Below are 24,870 nucleotides of genomic sequence, written 5' to 3' on the forward strand. Positions count from 1 at the left end.
TCATATGAGAGGGGGAAAGGTTGTTAATCGTTGATGAGCAATGTAGCTATAGAAAACACACTCAAGGAAATAGTGAAGGTGGAGAGAAGAAAAGGTGAGGAGTAAGAAAAGAAGTGTGAGAACATGAAGTTGTAGGAAGAAGGAAGCATTGAGAAGGGCTCTTGAGAAGAAAGAAGCAAAGAGCGTTGACCACATTAAAAGCTAAGTTAAAGGAAGAAACAAGGCCCTTAAGGGTTAGAGTGTTGACAGAGCAGCAGTAGAGGTACAGGAAGGCTGATAAGGAATATATGTGGGACAGAGTTGATTCAAGTGGCTTCATTTGCAAAACCATAGTAGGACAGGCACCGGAACATCAAAGGCAAATTACCACAGTCCAGTAGCCCCTCGTGCCCCATAGCCACTCTGATCAAGATCTGACAGAAATTATAGATCTGGTTTATTACCTTCCACATCATGGCTAAAGTCTTGAAAGATGTTTATTACCTTAAAACTTACAATTGCAACTTGTAGCCATTTTAGACAGATATACTGTGTACAATTCCACTTTCTAATTCACGGGCTTGAAAATATCAGGTTGCGTAGTGTAGCATTTGTTGAGCATAGTTATGCGTAGAGGAGCTGAGTGGGCTGATGAGGCAAAGTCCATACTGCAGACTTCTCCTTGTAGGTTTCCTACTTGTCGGATTTCTGAGCTGCTAATTTATATTCATTTGTTAGCCGCACTCAAATCTCACAGGGGAATCTATAGTAGAAACTGCAAAACCACTGTTAATGATAAGTTTAGTTTGATCTTTCCAACGTGAATTTATAACAGATTCACATGTAGTGCATGGACTTTAAAGCAGCGCTCTTACCCCTGGAGGCTGGAAAACGTGTGATGTTGAAAGGTAGAAGATAGATTTCATTGTATTATTGTCTCATCACTCATTAATGCTTTTGGGAATAAGTGATTTCAGTTGGAAGGTGGAACCACCAAATCAACTTGCCTCACCAGTGGAAGAGGAGTATGAGTTGGTTGGCGGGGTGCTGGAATCCCACACTTGGCTAATGTTATGTTAGGTTAATGTAATTTCTTAAGCACAACGGTTACCAGTGGGTGTCCTGGTGCTGAGCACTGCCTTTCTAGCAGGCTCTGTAAACAGCACACGCACTTGATGATTTACATAGGTCTACGTGTATGTACTGGCCTCTTCAAGAATAATGCTCCAACTTGCAGATAAGGAGATAGATCCAGCAATATTGAACACACAATATCAGAGCAAACAGAGAGGCCTTGGATTTAGTACCCCAGATTCTAGAGAGTGACCATGAGCTTTAATTCTTGCATTTAAGTGCTGATCAATTATACACAGGGATTACAGTGGATTACTGTTCATCTCTTAAAGGAGGTTGGGAATTCAATGGGATGGCCTTAACATGGACATTGTACTACAACTGATCTACTGAGGGGTCATTCAGCACCTGGAACTGTTTTACTGGTGAGTAGGTGGATGAAGCCACTACACTACCAGCATGCAGGGCCAACCAGAGGTCCCACACAGTTAAATAACAATTTATTGATTTAATAGCCATTGCCATGTGGCAAAACAAACTATTTAACACCCTTTACTCAGATATTGTAACCATACAAAGTCTGCTTTCAAAGGCTCTTAAAAGTCCACGGAAAACGTTCTTAAAAGAACTCTGAGGAGCGCACCTTGCTATTAAAATATGCATCTGATTCAAGGACAGTAGATCATTTTGGAAGATAACTTGTATTTGCAATATTATTGTCTCATACTATAGGTCAAGTTTGGTTCTATCACCTCAATGTACTCGATCGCCCCAAAGTCATGTGCATTATGGTGCATGAACAACTTTCTCCGAACGACCACATAACTTATTTTTGTCCATTTACTATTAGGGAAGCAGTTCAGGCAACTATTTCACAGGTACAAGTAGGGTTCCAGTCCCTCATGTATCTATTAGATCTGGGTCCCTTGTCCATGGTATTGCTAAATGTAATCGCTCAGAAAGCATCACTTACAGAATCATGGAAGGAAAGTCATGGTCATCCCAATTTCCAATGTAAGGTATTTGGAGAACTTATTCACGAAAAACCAAGTGATTGGTTTGTGCAGTAGCGCTTGTTTACCACTGCTCATGCAGGGTTTCAAAGTGGGATAAACATGTCTGATGCTGCCCTGTGTGCTTGGAGAGGATTGTTGCCAAATACAGAAATCCATGGTGAAACAAGATATACCTTATGTTTCTCAACCTTAAGTTTGCCTTTACAAAGGTAGACAGTAAACTGCCGTGACCAACCCCAAAGGCACAAAGCTTTAATTCCAAATTGCTCAAGATTTTGATTTTTTTACTTAAGAACAATGTGGAGTGAGATTCACAAATAACAGGGAACTAATAAGATATTTAAAAAAAAATATGAAGGCCGGGCAGGGGTGATCCTGACTTCTACTTGTACTAGCCTTTTCATTAATGATGTGGATCTCCTTTCATTGAGAAAATGGCTTTTTGCAAGTTCGCTTCCACTTTTTGGCTATTCGATACTGTTGTAATACTTCGGACTACGCACTGAGGCCTGCTACCCAGACCTCAGAAGCAGTGCTCTGATCTTTAAAAGTATATGTTTAATTGGCTTACACCAAATTGGCATAAGTTAACGTACTCATAAGTCCCTAATATATGGTACCAGGGGTACCCAGGGCCTGTAAGTTAAAGTGTCTCTCGTGGCCTCCAGCACTTATTGTGCCACCTCTAGTGTGACGAAGTCAATCATGTCTACCAGTCTGCCACTAAAGACTGGTAGAAAAGTTTTACACTGCGAAGTCGACTTTGCCTTTTAAACTAATGAAAAAGTCCAGACCGTTCTTTTATACACATATATATATATATATTACCTACTGGCGGTCGCCAGTAGGTAGTTATAGTTAGGATTGTTTTCCATAGGAAATCCTCAACATTCTATTTGGAATAACTTTGGCCCTGGTGGATGAATCTTTGTGAATTTCTCAAAGAAGATGGCTCGGTGCGCTGCGCTCATTTCCTGAAAGTTTGGGGGGGATTGGTGAAGTGGGGGCTGAGATAAAAGGGGGGTCCCAAAACGTGTTTTCTCCATGTTATTTTCCATAGGACCTTTAGACTCGGCTACAGGTCGAAAAGCTGAATGGATTTATAAGAAATTTGGCAAAACTGTAGAGTCCTGTTCGCAGATTACGCTTTTTTTGGAATGGTGTAAATCCGTTCAGTAGTTGTTGAGAAAATTAAAGTTAAAGTCAATTATATATCTATAGCCGCGCACACGTGCGCGCACCCAAGCGGCAGCGCGTGAGCGGATTTTTTTTTTGCTGCGTGACGTCTGTTAACGTTCGATTCGAAGGAAATCAGGAAGTTTTGTCCTCCATTTTGTCACTGCGAGTAAATATATTGTTCATTTCATAGCGTTTAAACATGGAAAGGGGAGAAGGTAGAGATTGTCTTGCTGCGTAGGTTTTCTCGGGGTGTGTAGTAAGGCCCTTAAACGCGAAAAAATATATATTTTTTTCCGGAAAAAATAACGGGGTGCGCGCACCCGGTCGCGCACACCTATTCACAAGAGTGTGAAAATGGAGATAAATTAGAAGTTTGAGTGCTTAGATATAAAGTGGCTTTGAAAAGAGCCCTTGTGTTAATTGAGTGTTTTTTGCATTTATAGGTAAGTACCGATGCAGAGCCTGATGTTGCAGAGGAAGATTCTGTTTCCCTCATTCGTGAAATGAACACCGTCTCTCCTATAGACGTCTTGCATGTGGTATCGCAAGTTGTTGTGGTAAATAGAACCCATGCTATAATCTCTGAGGAACGCAGAAACAGATTTATTTACATGTCTCCTTGCTTTCTCAAATTGTGCACAATGGTGATTGGACCAATTCCATTTCTGTCTTTGGCATATATTGGAATATACCAAGGCAGATCGAGGAAAAAGTGTTATCAATTGTGGAAAGGTGTCTTTTAGAAGCATTTCCAGACCTACCCGAGTGATTGTGCGTAGATCGTTCCCACCACAGTGCACAATTATAAGGTCTGGTTCTGGGAGATGCATAAAAGTTTTCACCAATGGAATCAATTGGTGACATTTCAATCCTCTTTTGGCAATCCATGTTATGTGTACAGTGAATATAACTGTGTCCTATTAGCCAGACCTTCATTTTTAATGGATTTGTAGTCGTCGTCCGATCGGTTCTGGAAGTGGAATGGTAGTTACAAGTTTAAATTCTAAATAAAAAAAAGGAAGAGGCTGGGTGTGGTTAATAAAATAAAAATGATTGGTTGATTATAATAAGTGGAGATTGAAGAGTACGTTGCATGTTAATGTTTATGTGAAACGAAAAGTATTATTGGGTGTGAAAAAAAGACATGTAACTGAGTTGTGGATTGGCAGGTGTTTCTGGAGGGAAAACAGTCTTCTTAGTTTGCTGTAGAACGTTGAGACATGAACTTTTGACCTGTGCCTTCAGCAAGGTGCAGAATGAGGTGTTACCATGGAAACAGGCGGAGATGGCAGTTGGTGATGGGTGTCTCTCACGTGAGTCTGAAAATATTGTGAAGGACAACCAATTGAAATGTAAATTTGATTTTACAATTTTGCGTCAGGAAATGTGATTGGTTGAAGAGAGTTATATGAGTGTGTATTGACTGGATATCTGTGCCATTGAATTTTGGTTGCAGTGATAGAAGCAATATTCAGAGTTCCGCTAACGAATATCTGTTTTGTGACTTTCACTGTTGTACATCGTTCAAAGCATTGGTAAAGGTAAGTGCGTAACTGTTTGTTTTGTCATGTATCGTATAATATAGTTTAATTAGAAACAATCATTGATTTTCCATGTGAAAACTAATTTATGGCTGTCGTAATGTGTTGTATTTGTAAAAGTAATTTCTTCCATTTAAATGTTGAATACGCAGTAAAAAATATTTTTAATATAGAGTAAATATTTTTGTAATTTTGAAGCGTTTATATATAATGAGAGAAGTTGTTGAGGATATGAAGAAATAATATTAGCAGAGACACAGACAATGGAGAAAGAGAGAGAAATGGTAAATTACTAGTGATACCGTTGTGAAAAAATGGTAATGGTTAATGAATTGGTAAACTTTTTGTCAGTGGACAATATTTCAGGCTGGTTGGTGGCCGTGGCCTGCACTGGTGGGGGTGGGGCGAGAGGGTCGGGGAAGGGGGTTAAAGTGGTAATGATAAAGGTATTCACAAAGTTTCTGTTAGACGTTAAAATTATAGTGCGGTTTCTGGTCGTCGTTTGCACTGGTGGGGTGAGGGAGGTGGTCGAGTGAAATAAAATGAAAAGTTTTGACCATGAGGTTGTATAGAGATTTGTGTAGTAAATGTGTTCGTACATTGAGGTTGGAAACGGAGCATAAAAATATCTCTTTCAGTTCTGCTGTTTGACTCCATCTTCATGTCCCTTCTGTTTTGCATCTCCGTTGCCCTGTGTTATCTTATTGTCTGTGTGTTTGCCTTGAATCCGGGCTGAGGAAGTTTGCTGTGGAGGCACACACAGATAGTCCTATTAAAGTGATTGGAACTTTTTCAAAAAAATAATGATATAATTGCATTGGTATTTTTAAAGCGCCACTGAATGTTTTCTTTCACAATTACCGCTTGGTTGCTTTCTCAGAGCAGAGGGTATGTTGTATTTCACTCTTTGGTGCCTCTGCATCTGAGTCTGTTCTCTGGTGGCTGGCGGCGAACTGTTTGTTATTGTGGAGATGAAAGGGTGATAAGGAGAGAAATACGACATAGCGTCTGGCCTGTAGAAGCGTGGGAGCAGTGATTAACTCTGAGTGAAGCGGAACTGTGTCGGTGCTTAGTAACAGTAAAAAAAAAATGTTAACAGTGGTATAACTGTGTTTACGGTGCGCGACCTACTAAGAAAGAGTTCACGGGCCGTATTTGGCTTGCAGGTTCTAGTATCGGTAAGTGAGGTCGAGAAAAGAAAACATTCATGACTTTATTTATGAAGGCCTTGCGCCACCGGTGCGTTACTTTTTCTTATTTTAAAAAACGAGGCACCGGCGGCAGAAGGTCTTCATAAATAAGGTCCTCCGTGTCTACAGTTAAGGGTATGTGGAACCCATGAATAGTTTTTCAATATGAAATCATTTCAGTTGAGATTATGGATTAAAAGAGAAACCGTGAATATTTGAAATGTTTATTTGGAAATGTACTGTTCTAAAGGCAAATCATTATGTAATATGAGTACAGAAATTGCAAAAAACACAGTAATTGGTATTGTTAGTAGTACATGGAATACAAACGCTATAGTTGAAGAAAAATGAATATAGTTGGAAAAAAAAAACATTGTACACTCTTATAAGGAAGTATATTATATTTTAATAAGTGGAAGAAGGTGTCTGGTCTTTTAGTTTAGGAAGGATATATGAAAATGCAAGTGGTTATACATCATTACTTTATGAATCAGCTGTCTACATGAGAAGCACTATCAAGTTTGTGTCATGTTACTGTGTGAGGTGAAAAAAAGGCGCCAAAAGCGACAAAATGGCGAGAGGTGCATGTATGTGAGGGGAAAAAAAAGGCGCCAAAAGCGACAAAATGGCGAGAGGTGAATGTATGTGAGGGGGAAAAAAAAGGCGTCAAAAGCGACAAAATGGTGAGAGGTGCATGTATGTAATCTGTTGGATGCAGCAGTATTGCCGGTCGTATAGGAACTCCACAGAATTAGGTTGCCGGCTATGCAGTGGAGAGGAGCATAATGACTTGATAAATTTTCTAGGAGTCTTAGGGGTCCGATGTAGGTAAATCCCATTTACCAATTTTGAAATACCGAATACTACCGATTCGGTATTTCAAAATCGGTAAATGGGATGTAGGTCCCAACATCTGGATTAGTTACCGAATCCTTAACAATTCTTTAATTACCGATTCGGTAAATACCGATTCGGTAATGATAGCGAATCGGTAAAATTACCGAAAATGTGCCCTTACATCTCGTTAGCCCTTTACCGATTGGAAACGGCCGAAAATCAGTATTTTCGGCCGATTCGGTTCGGTAAAGGGCTACCTACATCGGGCCTTAATTTAGTCACTTAAATATTGCTAAGGAGTTTGCCACGGAAATATGTATCCATTCTCAGAGGTTTATTATATTAAGGATATATATTAACATGGTGGCTCCTGGTGTTTTGTGGTTCTGTGCAAGTGTATTGCTTGCATGTGTATAATGCTGGCTCTGTAGTTTTTCTGTATGGACATGGGGCTTTATTTATGACGGCCTTGCGCCACTAGTGCGTCACTTTTCCCATGCTAAAAGTGACGCAGTGGCGACGCAATGTTTCATTAATAAGGCTTTTTTTGTTTTGTGAGTTGGCCTTTTACTTTTCAAAGCCTACTGTTGTAGGTGCATAAATTTTAACATAAGGAAAAGTGGCAGAATGTTTTTATAAATGAGAAATTTTGTATTTATTTTTAATGGAGAGTATTTTGGGAATCTTATTACTTGTGCTTGTTCAATGCTATAATGATTGTATATTGTGTAGGAAATAAGTTTGTTATAAGTTAATAAAATTTTATTCTTTCTATTCTTAGAGTGTTTGGTGCCTGTAAGGATTAACCTGTCGAAGTTATATATTGAGAATATATATTCTTTTTTTCAGGTGAGTTTCTTTTTATGGTTTGGCAATTTCTGTGGGTGGTGATGAAAATAATAAAGAGTAATTTGTAAATGTTTTGAATATGATTTTATCTCAAATTTTTTACATGTGGTTCTATCTGCTTATAGTACATATATTTTTTGAGATGTTCTCTATTGACAGTTCAAATTATGTTTTAATGAGCTTGGGATATGTGATCTTTTACAAGGAGTTGAGATTTAGAAATCATTGGAGTATAATTCTTTTAGGTTTGTTTTAGTAATACTTGTGAAGTGCTCATTTTTCTAAAATCTTGTTGTATTATGTTTGGTAGTGTTCCATTTTTAATTAGAGAGAGGTATTATGATATAGATCGAAATGTAATGCTTATTTTCCTGTATATCTGTGAATATACTATGTATAGGCAGTTTTTTAAATATTAATGTAGAGTTTTATTATGAGGTGGTTGTTCATGGTAAGTATGATATTTTGCATATGGTAAGACATTGACATGGTGAGTATACTGTTGTAATATAAATTGAACTGTCTCTGTGGGAAGTAGTAATCTGTAAAGTGAATTAAATGGTTTGTATAGTGTGATTCTTTTCTTTAGAGTGCATATATTTATATTGCACTTTGTAGTGATGAAATAAAAGAAAAGGGTCTCTAAAAATTATTGTACAGGTAATAAATATTTCAAATATGTAGAAAATCTAAAAATAAATTTTACAGTGAAATGTCTTTTATCAACAGTAATTATTTAATTTTAAAAAAACAAAGTGTCAATGTTTAGAGTTATATTGCCAATTTCTTTTTCAAAACAAGAGGAATGTGGTATCTTACAAATTATAGAGTTAATAAGTTAGAGATTATAAAATTATCTGTAGTTTAAAAATTAGTAAAGGTAGTTTTTAGTTATACAGTTATGGAAAAAGATATAATTTAGTGTCTATATTTTTTTAAAAGGATAAAGAAGAATTTAATCAAAATAACTATGGAGAATTGGTCAGAAGAGAATGAAATTCATTTTGACATCATTAATGAACTGATGGAGGAAATTGTAGACGTGGTTGTTCAAGAGGAAGCTGATGAAAATTATTATTTTATGGACATATCCTTAGATTCAGCCTATTTAGAGCTGATAGAAGAAGATGAGGACAATGGACTTGAAGAAGTCCCTGATGAATTAATATTGGAAGTTCTTTTAAATTATGAAGTTTTGAATGAATAAAAAAAAAATGATAGGAAAGCATTCGTGATGACAGTTTTCTTGATATATTCGTCGATGAAATGCTTCATGAGAGTGATAAGATATGTTCTCATGAAGTGTAAAAGAGATCGTAGAAAAAAAGATTAAAACACTTATGATGACCGATAGTTTTTGAAAAAAGTGTACTGTTTGTATGCTTTTAAAAAAAAATTTTAAATGGTCTATGAAGTTTAAAGAAATGTATATTGTGATAAATTTACAAGGAAAATTCACTACAGGATTTACTACTTTGTTCAGAGATTTTCTGTTATTATGTGTATTTTATTAAAAAATGAATGTGTGGTTTTAATTTGTACGGTATATGGTAGTACTGAACTATAATATTTGTTATTTTTGTGTCTTACAGGTTCACAATCTCATCAAAATTTTAAATTAAGATGCCGACCAGAATTGAAAAAAAGAAACTCTACAAGCGGACGTACAGTTTAAAGAAGAAAACTACAGAATTATTTTCAAAGACTGAGAGGACGGTTACAAAGAAGAGTACTCCTGGTAAGCAAACTAAAAAGTTTGTGAAAAGTATTTTGGGGAGGAAAAATGTAACTATTGAAGTTCAGAAGGAGAAAACGATTTCATCATCTAAAAAGACATGTGGAGTTAAACAAAGCAATATTACTGGAATTAGGAAAGATGAAAGTCAGTACAGTAAAACCCGGAGTAATCAATTTAGCTAAATCAGGAAGCGTATGTTTTACAACAGAGTCGTTGCGAATTTATTACAAAAGGAAAAAGTTTCTAAAAAAAGATCTGTTTTTCTAAAAAAAAAACTATACATAGAGGCTTTTGTTGAGCGCGCATTTGAGACAAAACGAAAGTTATTTATTTTAATACTTAATAGAATAAATATTTTAAATAAGGCGATTCGAGTTTTCAAAAGTAAAAGTAAATGGAAGAGACATATAAATAGGAGTAATTTTTGTAAAGTGTTTTCTGGGAAGTGGATGCATACTTCAACTTCTGAGCCATTTTTTAATGAAGAGAGTTACTTTCAAAGTAACGATCTGTTGCATGCAGTTGACACCACAGGTCGAGCGTATGAGGTGAAGGATGGTTGTGTTATTGAGAAAGAGAAAATTGTGGTTAGAAATGCAGAAGATGTTATGGTTAGAGAAGCTTTACAGGGACGTCCTAATGCTCCTGTTTACAGTTGGAATTGTAGTAGCATTTGTAGTGTACGACAGGATTCAATTAATTTCTTTCGCAATTTCTTACGTAAGTACACTAAAGAAAGTCTAAAGAAAAAAATTAAAATGTTGCAAGAATTAGATGAATGCAGAGTGCGTGAGAAAATAGGTCTGCAAGGCCATTCTCTGGCTTGTCTCTCTAAAAAAATATGTCAGAGTGTATTTCATCACTTCCGGATGTTAGCAGTGCATCACACTAAAATGAGAAAATTAGTGAGAAAGTTGTACTATGCAAAAAGTCCAGCACTTAAACTTAAACAGTTAAATAGTGCTCTTTTGTATGGATGTGAATTAGATGTTAAGAAGATTTGTGCAGAAATTGAGGTAAGTTATTTTGGTCCCGAGGAAGATAATGCAGAAGGTGATATAATTACAGAAGGAAATGTGTTAGAAAATGTTGGGCATGTAAATATTGAAAACTTTGAACAAGAAATAATAAAGTTTAAGGTAATTGCAGGTGAGAAACCAAATTTTTCTTGTGTCTGTTGTCGACGAATTCATTACAAAAGTCAAACGAGGTTAGTTGATTTATATTTAAAAAGTGAAGATGAAAGTAATGGTCAATGGAAAGATTTTGCAACTTATTTGTTGGTGGAAAACTATTTTGATTTGGGTTTTGAGCAACGTGTTTGTAAATATTGTTATAATAAATTAGATGTGAATAAAATGCCTGCTAGAGCTGTTCACAATAATTTAGAGTTGGTAAATATTCCATCTGAATTGATGAATTTAAATACTTATGAGACGATTCTGATTCAATGTGTACATCCTTTTCAGGCTATTGTTCGAATGGAGCCTAAGACTGGTAAATTAAATCCTTCAGATTTACTAAGAGGATTAAAGGGTAGAGTTGTGTATTTGCCTCTTGATCTTAAAAAAAATATGGAAACAATTGGTGTTGAAAATGTAGAAGAGGAACCTCTAGTTATTCTAGTGAATGATGTACCCACAAAGAGTAAGAAAATCTGGCAAGATTTAGTGGATGTTAGGAAAGTGAAAAAGGCAACGTTTTATTTAGTGCAAAATAATAAGTATTACAAAGATATATATGTAGAACAAGAAGATGTAAGTGAAGAAGAGGATAGTGATTTGTGTAGTGGACAAATTGAGAAAGTTGATGTATCTAGATCTGAAGAAATTTATGAACATTACAGTGTTCATCCACTGCATTCCAAAGAAGCAATAGGGAATGCTATTGAATTATTTCAGATGAGAAAGGCGAAAGGAAATCCGATTAGTGTCTTGGAAGAAAGTTTGGAAGGTCGTTGTTTCCCACAGTTATTTCCTACAGGTGAAGGTACACGATATGATGATCGACCTATGCAGATTCCTGCATCTGAGTACCGGACAACTAGATTATATGCAGAAGATGCAAGGTTTCGGCAATGTATTCCATATTTGTTTCATCTTTTGTTTGAGAGTGACTTATCTGGTCTGTCTTATGCAGTAAATCATATCTTAAAAAGTGGTGTACATCTGCAAAATATATCAGCAAAGGAATTTATGGATAGAGTGCATCAGAAAGATAGTGTTTTGGATTCTCATTTAATTAATTTAATGGCTTGTCAGCGGGGTACTAATGAGTATTGGTACCGTCGTCATGGAGATTTAAAGTGTATGCTTAGAAACTTAGGAGCACCAACATGGTTTTTAACTCTAAGCTGTGCAGAGTATGCTTGGGAAGATTTAATTGAATTTCTTCGGGAAGCGAATGCAAATATAGAAAATATAAACTATAAGACACCTGGAGAACTGTGTTCATTAGATGCAGTTAATGTTTGCAGGTATTTTAATCATAGATTTGAAGCTATGATGTCTTTCATTACTAACAAGAGAAATCCGCCTCTTGGTGAAGTACTGGATTTCTTTTGGAGAAAAGAATATCAAGCAAGAGGTGCTCCTCATATTCATATGCTACTATGGATCAAGGATGCTCCTAAATTTGGAATAGACTCGGATGAGACTGTACTGTCTTTTATTGAACAGTATGCCACTTGTGACATACCTAATAGTACCACTGATAAGGACTTAAGAGGAAAAGTGTTACGTTTCCAAAGTCATCGCTGTGGAAAATATTGTCGGCGAAAATTCAAATCAAAGAGCAAATTTTATACCAAATATCGCTTTGGATTTGCACGACCGGTACTTTCAAAAGGAAGAGTCAACAATTTGATGTCATGTTTGCGACATAATATCAGAAGGAGGTCACCTAAAAATACGTACAATTTAAGAAGAGGTGAAGAATCGAAATATATTAATGACTATAATCCAGTCATTTTGTCCATGTGGAATGCTAACATGGACATACAGTATGTTGCAGACAACTCTATTGCTGTGGCTCGATATGTAACGTCTTACATCACGAAATCTGAAAAGACGGAATTGAAGGAGATGTGGGAAGACATTTCTCATGAAAAGAGCCTGAGCAAGAAATTATATACGTACAGTTTGAAGATGCTGTCTCATCGAGAAATTGGAGCATATGAATGTTGTGATAGATTATCATCAGCAAGTCTTTATGCGAAGTCAAGGACTATTCTCTGGGTGAGTTTGGGCCTAGCAGAAACACGAAACCGTGTTCTAAAACCTGTGCAAGAAATTGAGTACTTAGCCCAGAAAGAACCAAACAGTACAGACATTTTGAAAACAAATATGTTGGATACATACTATCCAAATAGAAGTACTCTGCTTGAAAACATTTGTCTGTATGAAATACTTTAAAATTATATTTTTAAGAGAAATGTTACCGAGAATATTGATAAAGGTGTACATGCTGTAATTGGACATGAAGGATGTCTGGTAAAACAAAGAAAAAGACACTTGATAAATCATCGGAAACTGAGTTGCGAAACACCTGATAAAAGAGAGTTTTACTATTTTGCTCTTTTGCAACTCTTTAAACCATGGCGTAGAGAAGAGGAACTACTTGGAGACTTTGATAGTTATGAAGATTCATTCAACGCATCTAAAAGTACTATTGAATGTCCTATTTTCAGCAATTATCTCCAAATGTTGAATGACGAAATAGAGCAAGAAGCAACAATTGCAGCAGAGATTGCTAGAGATAGTTCACAAGATAGTCAAAGTTCGGCATCATTAAGTCAAGATCCACTGGGACAACCAATTATTCAAAATGAAGCAGCCACCGCCATGGATGATGTGGAAAGCGCAATGCAGCAAGGTCAATCGCAAGTAATCGACTTAGAAGAATTAAAGAAGCAGTTTAATGTTAAGCAAAGACAGATATATGATGAAGTGACAGAGCACATTGAGCATGGCTTTCGTCATGAGAGAAAAGATTGCTCATGTATGTCATTTGAGCCTATTCGATTATATGTAAGTGGAGAAGCTGGGACTGGTAAAAGTTTCCTAATTAAAGGAATTACTATATATTTACAGCAAACAACTCAATCAACACTGTTGTGTGTTGTTACTGCTCCAACTGGATTGGCAGCACATAATATAAAAGGTGTAACTTTACATCGTTTGCTGATGCTGCCAGTTGAACATGAAAATAAATTACAATATCAGAAGCTTTCTGGAGAAGCTTCTTTTGAAGTTTCTAGAGTCATTAAAAAAATGAAACTTCTTATTATTGATGAAGTAAGCATGGTCTCCAATTTAATGCTTGCTTTTGTGCATTTAAGAATGCAACAGACACTTAAGACAGAGTATGATGTGTTATTTGGAGGTAAACATGTCATAGTTTTTGGTGATCTACTCCAGCTGACTCCTGTCAAAGGACAACCTGTATTTGAAACTGTTACACATGAGGAGACCAGAAAGTGCCTGGGCAGTATTGGAAATGTAAATATATGGTCACATTTCAAATATACTGAACTGATTCAAAATATGCGACAGGCAAAGGATACTAAATATGGAAGTATTCTTCAAGATATTAGGATTGGAAAATTAACTGAAGATGCAAAACAGACTCTACGAACGCGATTACTTTCCAAGCTGTTTCCTAATGAAGATAATGTTCCTGAGAGAATATATAGTGAAGAGATTGTAGATAAGTCAGTGATATGTTTGATGCCAACTTTGAAAGAATGTTCAGTTTTTAATGAGAAAATGTTGAATTTAGAAAAGCAAGAAATTAAGAAACTGGAAGCTAAAGATAGAATAGAGCATGAAGGTAGTACTATTGTTTTGTCTGAAAAGTTGAAATTGAAATTGGTTCTCTTCAAAAAACTATATCTAAAACTGCTGGTTTAGAGAAAAATCTGTATGTATGTTTAAATTGTCGGATAATTTTAAGAAGAAATTTACATGTAGAAAGAGGATTGGTAAATGGAGCAATGGGTAATGTTGTTGGTTTTGTGAATTATACCAATAGAGATGAGATTTAATTTTTGAAGATAAAATTTGATGGGATTGATGAAGTTCAACAAATTAGTCGATGTTCAACTCGTTTTTTGCTTGTGAAAGACTTATATGTCCGTCGTAAACAATTTCCAATTTGTTTGGCATATGCAGTGACTATACATAAATCTCAAGGTTTAAGTGTAGATTGTGCTTTGGTAAATATTGGAAGTACTGTATTCAAAGAGGGTATGGCGTATGTTGCTCTGTCGCGTGTTACAACTTTATGTGGACTTTATCTAATTGATTATGATGAGACAAAGATTAGTGCAGATTTAAATTGTGTGAAGGAGTACAATAGGTTAAGAAGAGAATATGCTCCAAGTTTACCTCAATATCCTTTAATTGAAAGGCGTATAGTTGGTCAGAAAAGGAAAAATGAGGACAAATGTGCTGAAGTAGTCCAGAAACGACGAAAAAAAGATGTAGCTGTTGTTGGTAGCTCTAAGAAAACTGTTAGTATTGAAGAGATTGTTGGATTTAAGTTGGAAAATAGGTGTGGTGTCAACTGCTATGCAAATGTAGTAGTTAATGTTGTTTTCTTTTTGAAAAATGTTAAGGAACAGATTATAGAAAATCAGGAGCATACCTTTTGTCATTCTTTAAATTCTATATTTGAAACGTGTAGTAGTGGTGATAATGAAATAGGAAGTGTTTCGGAATTAAGGAATGTTTTAGATATATGTGCAGAAGTAAATCAGTTTTCTCAGAATATACAGCAAGATTGTCAGGAATTTATTATGTATATGTTTACAGCTTTGGAAGATGAAGGTGTAGATATTGATAGTCTTTTTGGGCTTTCTTATAAATGGGAACATAAGTGTGATAATTGTTCATTTTTAAGTAGTACTGAGATACCCAGCGAAAGATTTTTATATTTGACATTACCAGACTGCAAAGAAGTGCCTTTTAATAAACTAGTTAAAGATGCGCATCAAAATATGGTCTGTTCTCAATGCAAGTCTGAAATGTTATCAACTTTATTTATCCATAGATACGGACAATATGTAATTTTAATGTTTCAACGATGCAGAGCTGATGGGAGTAAAGTATCCACTTTAATTAAAAATTTTGTGGCTTCTCAAGTTTCTATTTCTAGAAGAACATTTGTAACTGTAGCCATTATTTACCATGAAGGGCATTCTACATCATCAGGACATTATACGGCTTATTTGAAGTGTGCTACTGGCTGGACACTTTGCAATGATAGCCAATTGACTTTTAAAAAACGTTTGCCTTTTGCCTTAAGTAACTCTTATTTGTTATTTTTGGAACCCAAATTTCAGTAGAGTGGTTCGGTGTAGGAATATGTATACTATAAAGATCTGAAACTTAGTAGTTTACAAATATCATGTAAATAAGGGTGTACAAATCTATACATGAAATTTGTGTTTTCCATATTGATAACATCAGGTACAAATTTACTTAATGTTTGATGGTATAACATATGGTACAAATTTTTATTGCAAAAGTACAGAAAATAATGGATGAGACTAAGATTACAAAATTTCAGAAAAAAACTACTTAACTCATAGTATTTGGCCACGTGGAAAAATATGAGAGAAGAAAATGAGTACTTTTGAGAATTATTTAGAAACTTATGTGGACGTAAGTGTTTCGGAGAGGTATTTAAAAGATAATGAGTTAGCTTATACAATTTGGCCTTGCGGAAATGTATGAGAGAAGAAACTGTGTCTTTCAAATACATTTTTTATAGGAGATTGCTGCACGGGATTTTGTTGAGATATCTTGGAAAATAAGTGGTATACTTTAATTAGGTTGTAACTGTGGAAGATGTAGTGTGCTTACTCAAGAAATTGCGAATTTGAGGAAAACATTTAAGACATGTTTTTTTCAAGTATTTATAATATGTATGCAGATTTTGTATGGGTTTTTTAAACACAATCATTTTGATTGTATTTTTTTTCCCCCGCTGTTATATGATGATTAATGTTGAAATCACTCTTGATAGTGAAAATCAATGTTTTCTGAGGACAGCAAAAATAAATCATTTAATATATTGTTTACTTATTTTGCTACATCGTATTCAGAAATATGTCTTATAACAGATTTTTTTTTTTACTCTGCTCCACAGATGATATATTTATAAAGTACGTATATTTAATAATATCTGACAGTTTTGTTTGGACCTGTCTTATTGTTTCGTATTGTTTTTTCTATAAATAATATACTTTATAATTTTATTTTTAATTTCTTTCCACAGGTGCTACGTTTTCATTAGACATTTTATTTTTTTTTATTTTTATTAGGTAAGTATATATAATAAAGAAATTTTTACAACATTGTGTTATTTATTTCTCTATCCTTCTTAAAACAATGTCATCTTTTATAGTGAACACTTCCACATAGGATTGGGTGCATTGTTAGAAGGTATGGTTTAAAAGTGATTAAATAAAATGAGCGATATTTCACTGAGTGAGTTTAGGAAAAGTGATATATGAAAACGATGGTGTATATGGTATTAAATGTTACATGGTGTTCTTTGCAGGACTTTAAATCCTGTGTTGTAGTTCCAATTTTGACTCAAGATTAGGGGGCTGGGGGGCTTAGTGGGACTTGCATGGTCATGATTGAGGTACTCCTTTTATGAGCCATGGTTCAGATGTGTTTATGATAGAGTGGTTCCGTCATGGTTCTGCTTAGTGAATAGAACGTGTTAAGGAAGCACAATGTTAGTGTTGTGCATGCATAGCGGCAAGTTCATCAGAAATGTTGTTCGTCCTGAGGACAGATCAGACAATGTTCATGATGGAGGACGTTTGTGATGAGTATTGAACCATTTAACAGTTGTTAAAAAAAACCTGAAGGGTTTTTATAAAGACGAGATATGTTTGTCATTCTAGAGCCCTGTATCATAAAGAACTGTTCTTCTAAACTAATACGTATTGAAATTAGTTGACTGTCATTTATGAGATTTTACTCAGTGACTTTCTGGGCCATATTCTTTCAAAACTGTGCATGTGATTGCTGCGTGAAGACCTACGTCTACTTCAATTTGAATATAGAGGTATATTATGAAAGGTGTTTATCTGTGTTTTTTTTACTTTAAACGTCAAGAAAGCAGAGATAAAATTATCTCTCTATTATTTAGCAGCTGCTAACACCAGTTAGGAACACTTAGTAGAAGATAGTGAACATTTTGGGTGCACTTTGCATGTCAGTTGCATTTATATGTAATGAGATGCAAAGTGGGCGTGCCAAGATGTTACCGACTGAAAATAGTCTTTAACATCGTTATCTCTTATTAGTAGCTTTTGGAGATATTTGCGCTAAGCGGGAATATTTCTAAAAGCTAAGACTTGCCTTGAGTAGTTCTTAGCTATGTTATCCAATGGGGGGTGGATAACATGGCTAATAGCATTAGGTCGCTATCTATGAATAATCCTGATTTTTTTTGTGATACTTATGCTTTGCAACGTTTTTTACCGCATTTGCGTTAAACCTTATTAATACCAAGGTTTATTTGCGGAAGAAATCGCTGCAGCGCTGCGGTAAATGTTTAGGGCAATATTACCAAGAACTAGCGATAATTTGTGTCTCTAACTTGTTTAGAGACAAAAATTATCGCCGCACATTGGCGATTTTTATCGCAGATAAACCTTGCTATTAGCAAGGTTTATCGTAAATGCGATAAAAAACGGCCGCAATGCATGAATATCGATGAAAAGTCAGCGATATTCATGAATTATCGAGCAAATGCTCTTAGCCATGTTATCCACCTCCCATTAGATAACATGGCTAAGAACTGCTCAGGGCAGGTCTTAGCTTTTGGAGATATTTGCGCTTCGCGCGAATATCTCCAAAAGTTGATAATAGGAGATAGTGATGTTAGGGACTGTTTGCAGTGGCTAACATTTTGGCATACACACTTTGGATATCATTAGTGATAAATATCACCGACATGTAAAGCGGGGCCCAAGATGGTTGCTATCTCCTATTAGTTGTCACTAATTGGTGTTAGCGACAGCTTGATAATAGGGAGATATTTTTATCTCCGCTTTCTTGGCTTTTAAAGCCAAAAAAGCGGTGATCAACCCCCTTGATAATATGCTCCCTAGTCTGTAACCAAGTAGAAGGAATACTACATACTTGAATATTGTTTAGTGCTTATTTTCATTGAGATCGTCACAGAAGTTCAATGGACCCGAGACGCTGTTTTTGTGTATCTTGGCGACTGCCAAGCCTTTGTAGCAGTGGGAGTGAGGCCTCTCTAAGGGGGGCAGCGTAGCTCCTTTTGATGTTTATAATTGCAGATAGCAGGGTAGAAATGTCCGCGGAATTTATGGATGCTTAGTCGAAGTATAGTGTACGTGCTGCTCTTAGCACCTCATTACGACACACAGGGGAGTCACGTTCCACAGTTGGAGATCAGAGACTTAGGAAATAAAACTTTATAATAGCAAGGGCTGTAAGCGATAGAAATCGACCGTTGTCGGTGTACAAAATATCACCGGTATTGCTGGTATTTTCTATGGTGTTAGTGGTCGAAGGAGAATAGTAACATATGTGAAAAAAAATTCGGTAACAGGCTCAGAATTTCACATTATCACGTGAAAACAAAAGTTTTTCTCACATACTGATAAGTCTTTTATAATTAAGGGACGGAGTGTATGTAGTGCTATTTACTACACTGCTATGTGAACGTCGAATGTTTCATAAGGAGAGGCTTTAAAAGTTTTTTGATAAACTGGTTTTCTAGGGAAGTGGGTGGAGTGTTCCGTGTAAATTGCAGAATAGAAACTAGTAAAAACCAATTGGAAGTGTTCTTTTAAAGTCATATGACTGCACATGCGTGTCTCGACGCCTGTACGTGATAGGCGGGTGCGCGCACCCGGTCGCGCACAAGATGAAAGCGGCGAGAAAATATCAGCTAGAAGTGTTGTTTTGAAGTCACATGACTTCACATGCAAGTGTCAGGTCCTGTACGCGATAGGAGGGTGCGCGCTCCCGGTCGCGCACTACAATGAAGCGCCGAAAAAACATGTCATAAGATGCTCTTGGAGCATGTTTTCGTAGAAATAGTTAGTTCTGAAAAGAACTTTTTTTTTTTTTGGGGGAAACAAGTGTTATGATGCTTTAGATTTCTTAAAGTTGCTACTACATTTTTCAGTATGTAATACTATGAAAATGAAGTGAAGAAATTTATCTTTTCTTGGGGCATTTATGACTTTCAATTTTGAGTTTAATAAGAACAAGGCTCTGCTCTCCATACAAAAGAATTTCTGCACACTGGTTGCATTTCATGTGTACCTTCGAAAGATATGGTCTCAAGTCCATCTCAGCACTCGATGGAGATACAGGTCCTCCTCCAGAAGATGTGCTGGCCACCTCTGATGGTAATAGCGTGGCCAGGGCTCTTGTCGATGCTTTTGCATAATGCTCAGGGTGCCTTTGTTTAACATGTCGCAGCATGGTGTGTATAGAAAAGGAATATTTTCTATTTGGATTTCCCCTTGAGAGCTCCGAATTGCATATCGTGCAGGTTACTTTTGGCACATTCACTTTCTTTTGATCTTCAGGATAAGTAAAAAATTGCCAAATGAAAGATTCCTTTTTTCTTCTTAACGGTGGTCGTTCATTTCCTTCAGATTCGGAAGATGAATGTGGAAGGGCAGCCATTTCAGCAAAGTCTTCCGGAAGATGCTCGACGTTGTCGTCTCTTGAGAGTAGAAAAGATTGTGAGGAAAGTGGGTGGAGTGCTTCGTGTAAATTACAGAACAGAAACTACTAAGAACCAATTGGAAGTCTTGTTTTCAAGTCACATGACTTTACATGCGCTTCTCAGGACGTGTAGGCGGTGACAGTATCTAGTTACGAATGTGATTTGGAAGTAGCGATGTTCTTTACTGAAGTTTAAAAACGTGAAAAGAAGTGAATTCAAACACATACGGATTTGATATATTTTTACAGCTCGATTTAAGTATACAATTAATAAATTATAAAATCTGTTATATTTTTCAAAATAAATATTAAGGTGTGTACAATCAGTCACGCACGAATGATTAAAAAAAATTCGGCTCCATTTAATTAAAAAGTTTATAGGAGAAAAAAAGCCTAGGTTCAGTGTCTTTAACGTACTATACGTTTTTTCATTGGTCTATGAAGAAATTCATTAGGTTTAAATTGGAAAGGTTCATGAAATAAATAGGAGGGTGTGTGCACTCGGTTCTGCACGTAAGATTGGTATGTCGATATTTATTTCAGGTATATCTTTCATACTTAGGAACTAGCATTCAAAAAACCTATGAAATTCACTGAAAAAACCATAGGTTTTACACACGTTATAGTTAGGAAATAGCATTTGAAAAACCTATGAAATTCACTGAAAAAACCATAGGTTTGACACCAGTTATAGTTAGCTGGAAATTTTACTGATATAAAACCAATGAAATTCCACGTTATAGTTAGTTGGACTCACTATAACTTGCACGTGTAATGCACTGCTGATGACATCACTGATGACATTATTCAGTGAATGTGTGTCTTTTTAAAAAATAAATATGTTTTATATATGTATATGTAGAGGTTGATGGAAAAATAAATGTTTAAGTAAGTGACTTAATGGATGTGCAGGACTGTATGGATGACTGAGTGTGTATATGTGTGTGTTAGTCAGTGAATACCTGCTTCACTAGTGTGTTTATTAGTAACCACATATGTTTTAATGTAGTGTATGTAAGTATTGATATATATAACTGAGTATATGTGACAGTGAGAGATTGAAAGAGTTCCTGTTTAAATAAATATGTGTTTCTATAAGTGATTGTTTAAAAGAGTAAGTAACTGAAAGTTTACTTAGAAGTAAGGTATTACTGTGTGTACATCTGTATATGTAAATAAATGGATGTTTATTAGTTTATTTCCAAGTGTGAATATATGTGTGATTTACTTTTGGATGTCTGTCGGTATATAATAGGATGTATAGCTCTATCACTATATATAATCAGTAAGCATATATACGAGTGACTATATAGAACTGTTAGTGAATTAGTGGATGTGTATATAAATGTTGGAATTACTGAATTGGTTGTTGTAACTGGTATAGGTATCTCCATTTTTTTGAAAATGTTAGTTTCTATTTTTGAATATGTGTTTCAAGGGTTACATTACACTGAAATGATATCTGTCACTTTCTCACAAGGATGGTGTCATCAGTGATGTCATGAGTGATGTCACTGACCGGTAGACAGTCAAAATATCGAGTTGGAAATATCGACCTACCATAATATCGAGTCTGAAATATCGAAGGAGCATAATATCGAAGGCAAGAATATCGTAGGACAGAATATCGACCCAAGGTAAGTAATATCGAAATACTTAATATCGATGTAAGTAATATCGAAGTTAGTAATATCGATAGCATATATATCGATGTTAATAATTTCGATGACACTAATATCGATATTTGTATTATTTTATAGTTTTTTATTATGTATGTGTTATATGTTTAATTTAAGTATTTAAAATAATTACTATTATATGTGTATACATTTTCTATAATAATATAGAAATTTATAAGGAAATTTGATGTTTTAGTACCGGAGCGGGTTGTGGGTTTATAGGGGAATAGGGTGGGAAGTAATTTAATTATGGTAAGTTGATTACTAATTAGTAGGATTAATTAATTAATTATAATTATTTGCTAATTAATATTGATTAATTGGGAAATAATTAATTGATTAATTGATATATATTTTCTGTAGCGGGATGTGGGTTTATAGGGGAATAGGGTGGGGAGTAATTTAATAATTAATTAATATATGTTTGTAAATATTTATAACTAATTAATTGGCAAATAATTAATATTAATTAGTTAATTAATTAATATAATTTGGTACATATTTAAAATTAGTAATTAATTGGTAATTAAATAATATTAGTTAGTTAATTACATTATTAGAGTAATTTATTTATATATATAATTTTTAGTTACTGTTAATTAATTAATTAATTGGGGAAAAATGATATTATTTATTAAATTATATTAATTACAGCTTATGTGCTAATATATTTACTTTATTGTTATTGTTAATTAATTATTAATTGCTAATTAAATAATATTATTTAACTTTGGGTTAAGGAGTATTTTTAGGGTTCAGGGTCATTTTTGGGTTTTTGGGTAAAGGGGTATTTTTAGGGTTCAGGGTCAGTTTTCAGTTCATGGGTAAAGGGGTATTTTTAGTGTTCAGGGTCAGTTTTCAGTTCATGGGTAAAGGGGTATTTTTAGGGTTTAGGGTCAGTTTTCTGTTTTGGGGTAAAGGGGTATTTTTAGGGTTCAGGGTCAGTTTTCAGTTCATGGGTAAAGGGGTATTTTTAGTGTTCAGGGTCAGTTTTCAGTTCATGGGTAAAGGGGTATTTTTAGGGTTCAGGGTCAGTTTTCAGTTCATGGGTAAAGGGATATTTTTAGGGTTCAGGGTCAGTTTTCAGTTTTTGGTTAAAGGGGTATTTTTAGGGTTCAGGGTCAGTTTTCAGTTCATGGGTAAAGGGGTATTTTTAGGGTTCAGGGTCAGTTTTCAGTTCATGGGTAAAGGGGTATTTTTAGGGTTCAGGGTCAGTTTTCAGTTCATGGGTAAAGGGGTATTTTTAGGGTTCAGGGTCAGTTTTCAGTTTTTGGGTAAAGGGGTATTTTTAGGGTTCAGGGTCAGTTTTCAGTTCTTGGGTAAAGGGGTATTTTTAGGGTTCAGGGTCAGTTTTCAGTTTTTGGGTAAAGGGGTATTTTTAGGGTTCAGGGTCAGTTTTCAGTTTTTGGGTAAAGGGGTATTTTTAGGGTTCAGGGTCAGTTTTCAGTTCTTGGGTAAAGGGGTATTTTTAGGGTTCAGGGTCAGTTTTCAGTTTTTGGGTAAAGGGGTATTTTTAGGGTTCAGGGTCAGTTTTCAGTTTTTGGGTAAAGGGGTATTTTTAGGGTTCAGGGTCAGTTTTCAGTTCGTGGGTAAAGGGGTGGTCTTTGGGTTCAGGGTCAGTTTTCTCGACTGTTGCACTCTCTGGAGTGGGAATAGTAATTTTATCCCTACGCTATCAAACGCTTTCCCTACTGTTCCACTCTCTGGAGTAGGAATAGTAATTTTTACCCTTACGCTATCCAACGTTTTATATAATTAATTGTTAAAATATCACATGTTTATTTTATTTTTTATATTACTTACATTTTATGTATGTTATTGTTTTATGTTTGTACATGTATTAGTAAATTAGAATATATTTCATTAATTTAGAAATTAGTAAATTAATTATTAATACTTATTGTTCAGTACATATATATTATATCTTTACTGTATATATTTAATTAATGTATTATTAATATATATGTTGTATTTATTAATTTTAAACATTATTAGATACTTTTAAATATGTATATTTTATTTATTAGTGTTCTATACTTACTTTTACATTTATATATATTAAAAAAAAATCGATATATTTAACATCGATATTTTTTACAACGATATTATTTTTTCGATATTTTTGTACTTACCATGTTGTAGATAGGATGTCGATATTTTTGCCCTCGATATTGTTGACTCGATATTCTTGTAGGTCGATATTTTTGTAGTCGAAATTCTGTCATAGATCCGTCACTGACCATGTCATGAGTGATGTAATATGTGATGTCATCAGCAGTGCATTACACGCGCAAGTTATAGTGAGTCCAACTAACTATAACGTGGAATTTCATTGGTTTTATATCAGTAAAATTTCCAGCTAACTATAACTGGTGTCAAACCTATGGTTTTTTCAGTGAATATATATATATATATATATTACCTACTGGCGGTAGCCAGTAGGTATATATAGTTAGGACCTAGTTACCATAGGAAATGCCGAACATTCTATTGGGAATAACTTTGGCGCCGATTGAGGGATCTGCCTGTAATTTTCCTTAAATTTGCCTCGCTTCGCTCCGCTCCTTCCCTGAAAGTTTCGGGGGGATTCGTCAAGCGGGGGCCTAGAAAAAAGGGGGGCCCCAAAACGTGTTTTTGCAATGTTAATTTCCATAGGGACATTCTGACAAGGCTACAGCTCGAACGGCTGAACGGAATTACACCAGATTTGGCAAAATGGTAGGGACTGGTATGCAGCAGTGCCTTTTGTATGTTTGGTGAAAATCCCTCCAGTAGTTCTTGAGAAAATTGAATTTGAAATTTTTCAAATGGCATTTTCTATGGGACCTTTAGACAAGGCTACAGCCCGAACGGCTGAACGGAATTACACAAAACTTGGCAAAATGGTAGGGACAGGTATGCAGTAGTGCCTTTTCTATATTTGGTGAAAATCCCTACAGTAGTTGTTGAGAAATTGAATTTGAGCAAATTATATATCTATAAGCGCTCAATATTCTATTGGGAATAACTTTGGCGCCGATTGAGGAATCTGTGTGTAATTTTCCAGAAT

This window comes from Lissotriton vulgaris, chromosome 1_1 (assembly GCF_964263255.1).
Source record: "Lissotriton vulgaris chromosome 1_1, aLisVul1.2, whole genome shotgun sequence".
NCBI classification, from domain to species: domain Eukaryota; kingdom Metazoa; phylum Chordata; class Amphibia; order Caudata; family Salamandridae; genus Lissotriton; species Lissotriton vulgaris.